Below are 14,168 nucleotides of genomic sequence, written 5' to 3'. Positions count from 1 at the left end.
CGAGGGACCTTCGGCTGGCAGGGTCTTCAGCCAAGCTGGGCCCACGCTTCACGGGTCCCTTCCCCATCGAGGCCATCCTCAGCCCGGTCTCGGTGAGGCTCCGGCTGCCACCCACCATGAGGATCCACCCCGTTTTCCATGTTTCCCTCCTCAAGCCAGTGGAAACCTGCTCCTTAGCCCCCACGCCCACCCCCCACCTCCCCCCCGGATGTTGGCCGATGGTCCGGTCTACACCGTGCGGGAGATAATGGACTCCAGGCGCATGGGCAGAGGAGTGCAGTACCTGGTCGACTGGGAGGGCTATGGACCGGAGGAACGACAGTGGGTCCCACGTGCCTGGATCCTCGACCCATCTCTCATCCGGGCGTTCCATGCGGCTCACCCCTCCAAACCTGGTGGGCCGCCAAGAGGCGTCCGTTGAGGGGGGGGCACTGTCACATCTCGTCGCCGTCCTGGGCGCGCCCCGCCCCTCCTGTCACCTCCTCCGCTGCTCCCGGGAGACGGCCCCTCCCATCATCACGCACCTGGGTCCCCACAGCTGATTGTCATTCCCTTGATTGTGCCTTCTGACTATATCTACCGATCGCGCCATTCAGGCGCCGTCGGAGTATTCTGAAAGCCACCCTGGACTTCCGTGCCGTCAGATCAGCTGTCACCGATCTCCCTCACTCACCTCATCCTGCTGTCCTTTTTTTATGCGTGCCTCAGTAAAGACTTTTGTATACGAGTATCTGTCTCGCCGTGTATTTCGGATCCACACTCCCCGCTTTCCTTTCGTCACTCGAGCCAGCCCTCGAGCCTCAAGTGACGTAACACATACTGTATTTATTTATTGCAACCTTATCAGTGTTTAACAGTGTTCCACTTAAATTATGAAAATGTGTGTTTCTATTTAATTTTTAGAAATAATGGACTTGTTGTCGTATAATCGGTGAAAAGGGCAGTCTGCGGCTGGATGGATAGATGGCTTGAGCTGACGAAGAGAAGAAAAGAGCATCAGCCCAGATGTGCATGTGGAACACTGAGTTGCGGCTTGGAATTGAAGCGGATTTATTTGGGACAGGAGATGTGAGCCAATCTCTTTTTTTTGTCCGTGGATGCGACCGCTTCTTGTTTACTTTTAAACTTAGGGTGGAGCAGACGTGTGCACATTTTTCAGCATAACGTCTCTGATCCACTGTTGATAGGATGATTTGATTATCTCCTGTCTCATCTATAAACTTCTTCTGACAACAAAGTGGTTGAGATTGCATGACATGTCTCTGTCTTAAGTGCTGTGTTGAATTATTTTGTTATTTTATGTTAACTGTTCTGTTGATGGTGGCATGGGTACCTGCAGGGGCTCCTCTCTCAACTGTGGTTAAGAGGCAAATGTCATCTGGAAAATACACTATTTGACAATTAAGATGGCATTATATCAGTCGAACGTGCTCTGATGGAACAAGATTTTATGATTTGATTTAGTACTGTAGAGGCACCCAGCTGTCAAATTCATAAAGTTCGCAGACGACACCACGGTCATCGTCTCATCAAAGACGGCGACGAGTCTGCGTACCGACAACAAGTGGAGCAGCTGGAGCTCTGGTGCAGCCGTCACAACCTAGAGCTGAACACGCTGAAGACAGTAGAGATGATCGTGGACTTCAGGAAACATCCATCACCACAGCTGCCCCTCAGACTATACAACTGCCTCGTGTTAACCGTTGAGACCTTCAAGTTCCTGGGAATCACAGTCTCCGAGGACATGAAGTGGGAGGTCAACACCAACTCCATCCTGAGAAAGGCCCAACAGAGGATGTACTTCCTGAGGCTGCTAAAGAAGCATGGCCTGCCACAGTAGGTGCTACAACATTTCTACACGGATGTCATCGAATCCATCCTGTGTTCTTCCATCACCGTTTGGTTCGGGGCCGCCACAAAAATGGACAAAATCCGACTTCAACAGACAGGACGGCGGAAAAAATCATTGGCACCGCCCTACCCACTCTCGAGGACGTGCACACTGCAAGAATCCAAACAAGGCCGCGGAAAATCCTACTGGACCCCCCAGACCCTGCCCACAACCTTTTCCAGCTAACCCCCTCAGGCAGGCGCTCCCAATCCTTCCGCCACCAAATCCAGCAGAAATTTAAACAGATTCCTCCCCCATAGCCATTAACTCTTAAACAGTAACCCAAATAGAACTGCATAGTTCTTCTGCAATTTTTTGGTGATGATACTAGTGCAGTGTGTTCTACCGGAAACAAATTCCTTGTGTGTCCTACATACTTCGCAATGAAGATGATTCTGATTCTGGTGTAGCCGTATTATAAGTACTACTGGCACAAGTCTCTCTCCTAAACATCTGCCTAATTTCTTAAACAAAGAATATACAGGGGCGGCCCGGTAGTCCAGTGGTTAGCACAGTGCAGAGGTCGCCGGTTCGCGTTCCGGTCCGGCCTCCCTGTGGGGAGTTTGCATGTTCTCCCTGGGCCCGCATGGGTTTTCTCTGGGTCCTCCTGTTTCCTCCCACACTCCAAAACCATGCATGGCAGGCAGATTAGCCACTCCAAATTGTCCCTTGGTGTGAATGTGAGAGTGACTGTTGTACGTCTTTGTGTGCCCTGCGATTGGCTGGCAACCAATTCAGGGTGTCCCCCGCCTCGTGCCCGAAGACAGCTGAGATAGGCTCCAGCATCCCCCGTGACCCTAATGAGGAATAAGTGGTACGGAAAATTGATGGGTGGAAGAATATACAGTACTGTTACGTTGCATCCACTTCCCTTCATGAGAAATTAACACCCCTCAAGTATCTTCTTCCTTCCCCACCTCGGGAAAGTCTTTGAAACCTGTCAAGCTCCTCTGATGTGAAACTTATCACAGGATTTCTGCATAGCAGGGCAAGTGTGAATCTGCCTGCCTCTCATTACATTATGATCATAAGATCATTATGATGATAAGCATGTGTCTGCTTGCTTGCTTTACTTGCTTGATGAAGGCGTAAACTCTCAGGAGCCAAAATCGATTTGTAATAGTTGTACAAAAGAATAAAAACCTCTGAAGGTACTGTTCATCGTCTCAATGCTGCATTTGGATAACCAACATCCTTACATTCAAGCACATGCGGAAGAAGGGTAAGGCTGAACGGCTCCCCCAACAGTACATTCTTGAAGAAAATGACTCAAATTGTATGAAATTTGACGATGACTTGTTTTTTTCCACGGTGACTTGTAACTTTGGTTGGTTTTGATTTGAAGGTTGTGAAATGAGACTTATACTTGTGGTTGTTTACTCACTTGACTTCCAGGCAGTGGAACTCCAAGCGTGGGTTCAGTTCTCACTCTTTCATGGTGTGAACGTGAGTCTGAACAATTGTCTGCATCTATAGTAGTCTGTCTTTTGCCAAAGTCAGCTGGGATTGGCTCCAATTCCCTACCAACCTGAACAGGACAAATTGTTTTGCAAATAAATATTTAGCAGACATAAATCAAAATATACAATAAATCTTGGATTAAGCAATACTTTTCAGGATACACACGGTGCGTCGCCCCACCACGGCTGGCGGAGTAATCACAGGCTCGTGTTCAGCCGAAGAAGACACAAAGCAAAATTACAGTCAAGGAGAACAAGGAGATCATTGAGAAATACGAATGAGGTGTGCATTTGTCTGATTTAGCGCCCCGGTACCGATATGCTAAGTCCACCATTGCTACCATCCTTCGCAACAAAGCTTTACACAAAGGCTTTATTTACTCGATGCTTTCACGTGACTAATGACACCGAACTTGTCACGTGCAAATTGACAGCTGGGGCGGAGCCGCCGCTCCTGACCTCCACCAGCTGCTGTTAATCCCCTAATCACCGACACTGGGACATTTTAATGAGTCGCTGTCTCCAGCTCCGGATGATTACGACGCCTCGCGCCTCGCCAGTGTCTTGCACAAGAGTTTGCTTAGCCCGAGGTGATTGTCCTCTTGAAGGCAAATCAAATTATCTGTGTTGATGACCTCATTATGGTCAGCAACAAGCTCCTCGATGTCATCTGCATTCTCTTCGAGTCCTGTAGGTGCTGGCAGAGATTTTATGACAACAAAAGGCGCGAGTCCGATGATTCCACGGACGCGGAATAAAACGCGACAAAAGAAGGCGGGCGGGGCGAATAAAATGGCACACTCGTCTAACTATCACCTCGTGCAAAGCAAACTGTTGGACTTGCCAGCACAAGACATAGCGATGCACCTTCGTCGTAATCATGTCACTGGTGAGGTGACAGTGACTCGTTGAAATGAAATGAAATTGAAGTGTTGCGAGCGGCGGCCACGCCGGAGCTGTCAACTCGCACGCGACAATTTAGCGTGACTATTGACACTTTGTTCCGGTGTGTGTGAAAACACTAGCTCCGATTGGCTTACCATGACACATGACTCTACTCTTCAGCCAATCACAATCACTTCTATCGCATCTTGACAGGGGGTGCGTTCAAGTGTAGCAATACAGAAACGTTGGCAAGTGTTTGTCCCTGCTCATTCAGTTAGACCAGGGGTCGGGAACCTTTTTGACTAAGAGAGCCATAAAAGTAAAATATTTAGAAATGTTTTTCAGCGAGAGCCACACGCACGCGCGCGCACATACAAACGCTCGCATGCGCGCGCGCACATACAAACACTCGCATGCGCGCGCACACACACACACGCGCACGCACGGCCACTTTTCAACAAAATATCAGAATGTATTATTTAAAATAACTTTGTGATAGTACTCACCATTAACATGGATGTTTTTCCGTTCCTCGTGTTTGGTAAAAATCCAGGAAAACGATCGGAATGAAATTCAATTTGCCGGTCCAGAGGCGAAGTTACTGCTAGCTAGCCTGCACACGGCTCATAAGCTTCCACACTTGCTATCTGCAATCTACTTCTCGCAGAAGTATGTCGATGCTAACGTTAACATGGGGCGTGTTAAAATGTCACTGACATTCGACTGTTTCATCGATGGTATTGTTTCATTGCAAATTAGAATCAGAACATTTTCTCTCAACTAATGCTCCGGTGCATTCAGGCTGAAGTGCACAAGTCGGGCTCATTTAAAGGGGCGTTTACCTGTTTCAACATGATGGCCACTATCATCCAATCAACATGGCGCTTTTGGCCATTCTAGGTCAGTGTCATCCAATCAAAATTGCGCTTTCCGCCAACTGCAGCCCCAACGGGAAATGAACGATGAAAAAAACGACAATATGTATTATAATATGTAATATTTATCGGCAAGCCATATGCAATCATCAAAAGAGCCATATCTGGCTCGCGAGCCATAGGGTCCCGACCCCTGAGTTAGACAATGCTTTCCAAACAGCCTAGAGTCATAAGAAGTCGTGCGCTATTCTCGAACCTGAACCCTCCCCAAGTCTTGAATGACAAATAAACAGAGCAGAGTAGACGTGTACGGCTGGTAGTTTCTTCAATTTATTCATAGTAACGCACCACATTTGAACTGAGGCTGAACACGAGCCTGTGGTGTTTATTTTCCGGTCCCATAATAGTAAAATTATCAGCAAAAAGCTCCAAGTAGGGGATCGACGTGTGCATTCAATGAGAGTAGGTGTGGAAATTAGCGCCGGCTGCAGCGCTGTTCGGTCGTGTGCTTCCGCCGAAGATCACTCCGCCAGATCCGAAGGTTGTGTGCTTGATGGACCGGCCGTGGTGGGTGTGTATTATGAAAATAGTGCTTATTATAAGGCTTAATTTTCATGAATTTGACGTTCGTATGATGAAAAGTTCGTATTATAAGGCGTTCGTAAGTTGAGGTCTCACTGTATTTCTTTCATTACAATACAATAGCGCATTTATTATACATAGAATAAGGTATATTGTGTGTAGTTTTAAGGCTTATTTAGTTGAAAATTATATTTTATGGAGACCTGGGAACAGATTATTCTCATTTTAATGGTTTCCTATGGGAAATTAATTTTTGGGATACACACTTTTTGCCTTACACACTGCCTGTGAACCAATTGAGTTTGTATGCCAATGCCCCACTGTAGCTTGGCAATCCACCAGGGGATACTCTAGAAGTGATCACAGTATGTAATTTTCTGCTGCTGAATTTCATCACCCTTGGCAACAAATTGCAGGCAGGAACGTGTTTCTGAGGAAGTTTCTGTCAACAAATTTAACTGGGACGATACAAGAATGTAGTAAAACTGACTAGCAGTTGGAAAGGTTCTTGAGTTCATTGATTTTCAAAGCAACGATTGAGAAACATTGATGAATTTGAAAAACTCGTGTTACGTGACTTTTCACTTTAGATGTTGTGTTTACTTTCAATGTTGTTTCAAAAAAATTAATCAGTGTGACAATTTTATAAATAAATGCTTGCCCAACTTTGAACCAAAGGAAGCCAGAGATAAAAGATGTGCTAAATTACAGCAACAGACTCCGATATGACTGCCCTGACAAGATATGAAAATAGCAGAACCAAGCCCAGTGATCACTGTATTGAAGATAGGATATCACATCCATCCGTTCAAGTGGGATTTATATTCCAGAAAATTAATTTAACATCACTGTAACAAGGGAAAAAAGTCAGAACGGGAATCCTCATCATCCAAAGAATATCTAAATATAGTTGAAGTGAACACATGAATCTTTTACCAGACAGATTTTTACATGACAGATGGAGAGATCAACAGTCAGGAGCACATGAATGAGAATCCTTTTACGTACAAGGTAGAGCCACTCTACTTAAAATCATCTCAAAATGAAATACTGAAAAAGTTGGACTTTAGAGAGCAAACTTTCACCAGCCAACAGTCCTTCGAGATGTCAAGTAATACACCATTTGGCAGGGAACCTCGTTACGAGTGAGAGTGTTTTGTATTTAAAAAAAGAAAGAAAAAAAGCTTCTCCTTCAATACTGGCAGTGATGTGTAAAAATCAAAGTTGCCCAAACTGCAGACCACCAGATAATTTGTTTTGTATTGATTCGATTTAAAAACTCCATCTTTGTTGCAAACAAACACAATTTTCCTGTGACATTATCTGTTTTGCCCGTTGGAGTATCCCATATGGCTCTTAATATATAATTTATAACATTATAAATATACAATCTCTCGTCCACCCCTCAACATACTTTGCCGTAAGATTCCAACCACTCTTATTACTTACAGTCGACTGCAATCTGTCAATCCAAAAAGGCATTTAGGTCCAGCAATGCTGGTGTAATGCCAATGTCACACCGCTGTTGATTCTTGTTGGTCAGATATCTAGTTCAGTGATGTCACATGGGGATTCAATCCAAAATTTATGGAGTTGGATAATAATAATAATAATAATAATAATAATAATAATAATAATAATAATAATAATAATCAAATAACACCACTACTACTACTACTACTACTACTACTACTACTACTACTAATAATAATAATAATAATAGTAATAATAACAGTACTACTACTAATAATGGCGGCCCGGTAGTCGAGTGGTTAGCACACCGGCTTCACAGTGCAGAGGTCGCCGGTTCGCGTCCCGGTCCGCCCTCCCTGTGTGAAGTTTGCATGTTCTCCCCGGACCCGCGTGGGTTTTCCGGGTCCTCCGGTTTCCTCCCACACTCCAAAAACATGCATGGCAGGCAGATTGACCACTCCAAATTGTCCCTAGGTGTGAGTGTGAGAGTGACTGTTGTATGTCTTTGTGTGCCCTGCGATTGGCTGGCAACCAATTCAGGGTGTCCCCTGCCTCGTGCCCGAAGACAGCTGAGATAGGCTCCAGCAACCCCCGCGACCCTAATGAGGAATAAGCGGTACGGAAAATGAGATGAGATGAGATAATAATAATAATAATATTTTTTTGGGGGGGTGAGAGATGGGAGAGAGGCACATATAATTCTTTAATGATTGCAAACATGTATGCTTTCATCTTCAGAACTACAGTGTATTTGAATCATATTAATAACTGGATGTGTAACAAGAAAGCATATTATCCGAATCTGAAGCCATTGTTTGGGTTCACAAGCAATGCAAGACGTCTTGGCGTGTAGTCATTTTTATTGGTGTTTTGCATTTGAATAAAAAGTGACATCGGTTGTCCTTTAATACACAGTATGGAATGTTAATAATTTTCAAAATCATCACGCTTCAGCAGACAAAACAAGAAACATTGTTGCAAAAAATGATTGCATTCATATACAGTACAGTGGGCATGTACATAACACAACAGGGAAACTGCAACGCTTACATCTTACTGTATTACGTATACAATTTAAAAAAGTCATCAATCTTCTTCTGCTTCCCATTTTTACTTTTTAACACAAACACTTCAATCTCGTCTGCTACACACGAGCTAGCGTCTGAAAATGAAAATGGCTCTGCTACACGGGTGCTGGTCACGTAACAAACTCACGTGACCAAGTCGACCAATAGCGCGACCAATGGCGTGTCACGTAACCAAGTCACGTGACCAAGTCGACTGATGGCGCGACCGATGGCGTGTCACGTGACCATGACACGTGACCAAGTCGACCAATGGCGCGACCTATGTATCGATGTAAACAGCAAAATGGCCGGCGGGGGATGAAAAGGAGCACCGTAATAACCGGATTATCGTAATAACCGGGTATCGTACTAAACGGTACTAATTATACATAAAAAGACTAGAAATGTGCAAGGGAAATGAAAATAGTATCATAATAAGCGGTACTATCGATATAACGAGACTTTACTGTAATAATAATAATAATAATAATAATAATAATAATAATAATTATTATTATTATTATTATTATTATTATTATTATTATTATTATTATTATTATTATTATTATAATAATAATATTATTATTATTATTATTATTATTATTATTATTATTATTATTATTATTATTATTATTATTATTATAGTTATTATTATTATTATATAGTAGTGGTAGGATCATTATTATTATTATTATTATTATTATTATTAATATTAATATTATTACTTGTACTTTTATTATTATTCGTAGTAGTAGTAGTAGTAGTAGTAGTATTCTTATTCTTATTATTATATTATATTATATTATATTATATTATATTATATTATATTATATTATATTATATTATATTATATTATATCCTGTACAACTGAGAGCTTACATAATAATAATAATAATAATAATAATAATAATAATAATAATAATAATAATAATACGTCTATGTAAGCCTTACACAGACGTATTATTATTATTATTATTATTATTATTATTATTATTATTATTATTATTATTATTATTATTATTATTGAAAATCCCACTCAGGATGGAACAGAGGAACAATAGAAGAGGATGAGTGGGTCAGTCCCTTAGCTTTTACCGTGTAAGGCAGGGGTGCTCATTACGTCAATCGCGATCTACTGGTCGATCGCGGAGGTAGTACTGGTCGATCGCAGCGTGACAGTATAATAAACATTTGTCAGCCTATCAAACGTCCCGTCACTTGATTGACATACAGGGCAACCATTCAGAACTGAATTTTTACCTTTAGGTCGCCATGCATGCGTAAACAACGGCGCTAAACGCAGCAAAATTTACAAGCTAGTCAGCGAATTACCTCAGATTTTAAATTCTAGATTTTAGATTCTAAAACATATGGTGATCAAAATGAGTGAGAAAGCGGGACCAAGTAAGGGGGCAAAACATATTACTTTCATAAGGAATGGGAAAATGTGGAGCGGCATTTTCGGACTGTTCATGGAAAATACGACATTGACTTCCCACCGAAAAGCCAGCTGTGAAAGAGAACGGTGGACGAACTAAAATCCCAGTTGTCCAGACAGCAGTCATTTTTCACTCAACATACTTCAAAAGCGAAAGCCGCCACCAAAGCATCGTTCCGGGTGAGTCACGCCATTGTTAAAAACAATAAGTCCTTCCAAGACGGAGAGATGGTAAAAGAAGCATTCGTTGAAGCAGCTGACTCCTTGTTCAGAGATATTATCTTCAATCAAAGCTCTGCAGCTGTCAAGACATACAGTTACACGGCGCTGTGAAGCCATGGCTGAGGATTTAACCCAGCAAATGTGGAAAGACATCGGAGATTGTGAGTGTTGTCACTGCTGAAGTCCAGGGCTCATGGACAGTTCTGTAACTTACTCACACAGGAAAAGTACCCCAACATGAGGAAATGTGCTACCTCCTTGACTGCGATATTCGGCTCCACTTACTTATGTGAGTCAGCCTTTTCCTACATGAAGATCATTAAGTCCAAATACCGTTCCACCATGAATGATGAACATTTGGAAATGTGCTTGAGGCTGGCTGTCAGCAGCTACTGTCCGGACTATGCATCCCTGGCTGATTCAATTCACTGCAAGTCATCAATGTAAACTCAGGTAATTACAAAAAATGTTAATAGTTATTTATGATGTTATGTATATGTAGTTATTATGTGTGTTGTGCAATATTGGCTTATTCAGTTATGCAAGGTACATCAACATACATTGTACATACAACGAATCTGTGGCGTCACCGGTGCGCACCGCCGCTTTAATGTCTTTCAATTCCTTGATTTCCTTGATGTGCGTCTCACCCTGACGTATGTCACACGCTTGAAAATGGTATAAAAGCAGCTGTCGTGGGACAGAGAGACTCAGACTCATATCGGACTCAGACCCGGACACACACCGCTCGCAGAGACCTGCTCAGCATCGCACGGAGTTTCACAGCACGACTTGCTCGACTCCACGCCGCGATCAAGCTTTGCGCGTCACCTGCCTGGGAGATTTGACAACGAACCTACTTACAAATAAAGAGACCCATCAAACTCTTTATTGGCAAGCTAGCCAGGAGCATTTTTTTCCCTCCTCCTCAGCCCAATCAACTCTCCGAATGGAAAGAGACCAGATTTCCGCCGTCTCCCTCAAACTCCCGCCCCCCTGGCACAACGACATGGAGCTCTGATTCCAAGTGGTTGACTCCCAATTCGTCAACCGTGGCATCACCCAGGAGACCACCAAATTCCACTATGCGATCGCTGCCCTCACTCCGGAGTTGGCTGGCTGTGTGCGGCGAGTCATCTTCGATCCTCCGGCTGAAAATCCTTACTCTGCCCTGAAACAGGAAATCCTGAGCCAGACCACCCTCACGGAACACCAGAGGTACGTAGCCTTGAGGCATGACATCGAGCTGGGGGACAGCCGTCCCTCCCAGCTCCTGCAATGCCTCGAGACGTTGGCGGGCAACAGCCTCAAGGACCAGACTTTCCTGCGGCATGTCTTCATAGAGAAGCTGCCCCCGAGGATCCAAGCAGCCCTGGCAACCACACCACCCGACTCTACCTTGCAGGAGTTGGCCGCCCTCGCCGACAAAGTCGCGGAGGCGTACGCAGGGCAGCCTACCGTTTCTGCCATGCAGCGTCCTCCGACGCCAGGGCCCTCGACTGATGCTCTGCAACTGCTCGTCGACGAGATGCGTGCCCTGCGAACAGAAATCCGGGAACGCAGCCACAGTCGAGAGCGCCGCCGTAGTCGCGGACGCCGCCCCATTCGAGAGCGCAGCCCAAGCCGCGACCGGAACCCATCCAGCGCGGACCCCGACCTGTGCTGGTACCACCAATATTGGGGTGACCGGGCCAAACGATGCAGTGAGCCGTGCAAGAGGTCGGGAAACGGCCCAGCCAGATTGGCCAATAAAGAGTTTGAGGGTTCTCTTTATTTGTAAGTAGGTTCGTTGTCAGATCTCCCAGGCAGGTGAGGCGCAGAGCTTGATTGTGGCGTGGAGTCGAGAAGGTCGTGCCGTGATGTCCGTCCGACGCCCGGCGTGAGTCGGGCGTGCCTGTGCGCGTCTTTGCAAGTCTCTTTGAGTCTGTGAGTCCGAGATGAGTCTGAGATGATTCTGCCCCGTGGTTCGCCCAAACTCTCTGTCCCACGACAGCTCCTTTTATACCATTTTCAAGCGTGTGCTATGCGTCAGGGTGAGACGCACATCAAGGAGATCAAGGAATTGAAAGACATGAAAGGGTTGAAAGGCGCACTTCAAAATCATACACACGTGTGACGCCACAGGGCTCATTTATGTCCGCGACCGTGCATCGGGAAGACGATTCATGGTGGACTCGGCTGCTGACATCAGCGTTCTGCCACCTTCCCCTGCGGAGCGCCGGAACCCCGACGCTGCAGTGTCCCTGCAAGCTGCCAACCGCACCACCATTAAGACGTATGGCCAACTGTTTCTCAACCTCGACTTGGGCCTACGTCGCTCCTTCCCTTTTATCTTCACCATTGCCGATGTTCCTCACCCCATCCTTGGCGCGAACTTCCTGCACAAGTTTGATCTGTCCGTCAACATCCGCAGGAAGAGGGTGACTGATGAGACGACCGGCCTGTCCGTACACGGTAGGACGGGTAACCCTGCGCTTCTTCATCTCTCGCATGTACCATCTCCTTCATCTTCTCCATTTCTCACGCTCCCCGACCTGAAAAAACCCCAGTCGGACGACCCTACCTGCTCCCGACGTTGTTCACCACATTGTGACCACTGGTCCCGCGAAGTTTCAACGTTTTCGCCGCCTTGCCCCGGCAAAACAACGGATTGCTGAAGCCGAATTCAACCACATGCTTCAGCTTGGTATTATCCGTCCATCGGACAGCAAATGGGCCTCCCCGCTGCACATGGTCCCCAAGGCGAAGGCAGGCGACTGGCGTCCCTGCAGTGACTTCCGAGCTCTGAATTTCGTCACAGTTCCTGACTGCTATCCTCTTCCTCACATCCACGACTGTGTGTCATTCCTCCACAGACAAACAGTGTTCTCCACCATCGATCTGGTGAGAGCCTACCACCAGATCCCTGTCGCGAAAGAGGATGTTTCGAAGACGGCCGTCACCACCCCATTTGGCTCGTTTGAGTTCCTCCGCATGCCATTTGGCCTCCGGAACGCCGCTCAGACTTTTCAACGCTTCATTGACTCTGTCCAGCGCGGTCTTCACTTCTGCTGTGCCTACATCGATGACATCCTCATCGCCAGCAACTCCCAAGACGAGCACCTGCAGCACCTGGAAACGGTCTTCAAGCGTCTGGATGAGAACGGCCTGGTCGTCAACTCCGACAAGTGCGTTTTTGGCCAGCCCAAGGTCAAGTTCCTCGGCCACCTAGTTGATGGCAAAGGAGAACGCCCTCTACCCGGCAAGGTGCAGGCCATCCGTGACTTTCCCACACCCGAGACGGTAACCCAATTACAACGCTTCCTCGGGATGGTAAACTTCTACCGACGCTTCATCCCGAACTGTGCCGCGGTTGCCCTGCCACTAAACTCGCTGACTGGCAACAGGAAGAAGCACATTCCCGTCGACCTCTCCTCCGAGCAATTGAAGGCTTTTCAACGGCTGAAGGATCTTGTTGCCGATGCAACACTCCTAGCTCACCCAAGCCCCGATGGTCAGTTGTCTCTCATGGTTGACGCCTCCATGGTTGCAATCGGTGCGGTTCTCCACGACGGCCTCAAACGGCGACTCTCGACCCATCGCCTTCTTCTCCAAGGCCCTCCAGCCGGCCGAACGCCGATACTCCACCTTTGGCCGGGAACTTCTTGGTGTCTACCTCAGCGTGAAGCACTTCCGGCACTTCATCAAGGGTGGACGCGTCATCATCTATACCGACCACAAGCCACTCCTCTCCGCCATCCCCTCGGCATCGACAAAGTACCTGGAGCGAGAAGTTCGGCACTTGGACTACCTCTCGCAATTTGACCTTGAGTTTCACGACGTCCAGGGGGCTCAGAACGAGGTCGCAGACGCCCTTTCTCGAGTTGAGTTTAACGCGATCCAGTTTCCCGACGGTCTTGACTACGATGAGATGGCAGCAGCCCAGGTACGAGAAGGTCTGGCCGACCATGCCAACGACTCCAACATCATCGCGGTCCCTCTCCATAACTCTGGCTGCACAATCCTGTGCGTCCAGTCCGACGGCGTCCCGCGACCACTGGTTCCCGACTCCTTCCGGCGAAAGGTGTTCGACTCTCTGCACAGTCTCTCTCATCCTGGAATTCGTGGCACGACCAAGATGCTGGCGAAAAGGTTTTCTTGGAGGGGGCTGCAAAGAGACATGCGAGACTGGGTGCGCGGCTGTCTACGATGCCAACGCTCAAAGGTCCAGCGCCATACGAAGTCACCCGTGGGAATTTTTGACACGCCGGACGCCTGGTTCAGTCACGTCCACAT

Source organism: Hippocampus bargibanti, linkage group LG04 (assembly GCF_051943395.1).
Source record: "Hippocampus bargibanti isolate YZ-2025 linkage group LG04, ASM5194339v1, whole genome shotgun sequence".
In the NCBI taxonomy this organism is placed as follows: Eukaryota; Metazoa; Chordata; class Actinopteri; order Syngnathiformes; family Syngnathidae; genus Hippocampus; species Hippocampus bargibanti.
Note: the sequence above shows the minus strand (reverse complement) of the source record.